The sequence below is a fragment of the Olea europaea genome, unplaced genomic scaffold, assembly GCF_002742605.1.
Source record: "Olea europaea var. sylvestris unplaced genomic scaffold, O_europaea_v1 scaffold29538, whole genome shotgun sequence".
Classification (NCBI taxonomy): Eukaryota; Viridiplantae; Streptophyta; class Magnoliopsida; order Lamiales; family Oleaceae; genus Olea; species Olea europaea.
In genome coordinates, this window is record NW_019248149.1 from 1 (window position 1) to 1,388 (window position 1,388).

A 1,388-nucleotide genomic window follows, 5' to 3' on the forward strand; every position below is an offset into this window, starting at 1 on the left:
ACATACTGGTGAATAATTCTGGTATTGAGAAGCTACAGATTAACAGTAGTGCTTTTGGTGATGAGGTTTGATTATATTGGATGGAGTTCCCTACAATACAAATCTTAACAAAATCCTTCGATGAGTTGCCTAAATTGTTCTTCCCCTTGTCTTTTCCCACCAAATTTTCAGGGAGCTAAAGCTATTGCTGAGATGTTGAAAAAAAATTCAAGCTTGCGTGTTCTTGAACTCAATAACAATTTGATTGACTACTCTGTATGTAATCATACGCCACTATGTTGATTTTCTACTCCTTTTGACTCTGTATAAGTCCAAATTGTCATTCTAATTCTGTTTTATTGTTTAATTTGGAAATGGAGGTAGGGATTTTCAGGGCTTGCTGGAGCGCTTCTAGAGAATAAAAGTATACTATCCATACATCTCAAGTAAAAATCCTGCGACTCATCTTTATATGTGCACTCTTATATATACAAAGGAAAATGCACTATTAATTACTTTATATGACCATCTTATCTTATTACAAGTGTTCTTTGAATTTAAAATTACTGGTTAGAACATCAATTTCTTTTTTTTCCTCTTTTCCGTAAGTCAATGCATACTTCTTTGTTCCAGTGGAAACTATGGTGGTGCTCTTGGGGCAGCTGCTCTGGCAAAAGGGCTGGAAGGAAACAAATATTTGCGGGTATTTGTATAATATAAAATGTCTTTCCCTCTTCTTTTGTTTGGATTAGTTTAAAAATTTACTTTGACATCCACTCTTCAGAATTCACATTATACGTCATCTGTAACATGAATCAAGTCGATTTTATTATGACCTAGGAAGGGTTCTATTATATGAAATCACTAGGGGGTACATTACCATTACCTGTAATTTTGTTCTGGCAAATTGACACAGTCAAACATGTAAAGGAAGAAAAGCACAAACTCAACTAGCCAACTCGTTGTTTCAAGCTTGCATGCCAAGAATGGATTGATAATCAGTTGAGAAAGGTTCACTTGTTCATTCAATATAAAAAAGTCAAACCCTACATTCAATATAAAAAGTGCTTATAAAGGATAAAACTCTATGATTAATAATAGGACCGATTTGCTCTTTATCAATTAGATTCGAATGTCAATAAAATAAGCCTTTAAGAAAATAATTAAAGCAAGTAATAAAGCTGGAACCTAGAAACCAGAGGTAGTCTTGTCTGGAATCATTGAGCCGAGCCCTCCACTGTTGTTCATGTACGTTGCCTGCAAATAATTCATTCTGAAGCCTGTGCTCCATCCCAAATGAACATAGTTATCCAAATTAACATGTTGAGGAATGTTTTGACTCCACAAAGAAGATGTTTTGGAAAATGTTACAACTCGTGTTTTATGTTTCTTGTTCCTGTAGAAGTAAG

General features: G+C 34.4%; 1 long non-coding RNA gene across 1 annotated transcript; it reads left to right on the top strand.

Moving 5' to 3' along the window:
- Positions 1–1,381, top strand: LOC111384617. Its single transcript, XR_002700938.1, has 5 exons — positions 1–65; positions 172–255; positions 364–425; positions 613–682; positions 896–1,381. It is a non-coding gene; the product is annotated as an uncharacterized LOC111384617 (long non-coding RNA).
- Positions 1,382–1,388: the final 7 nt, after the last annotated feature.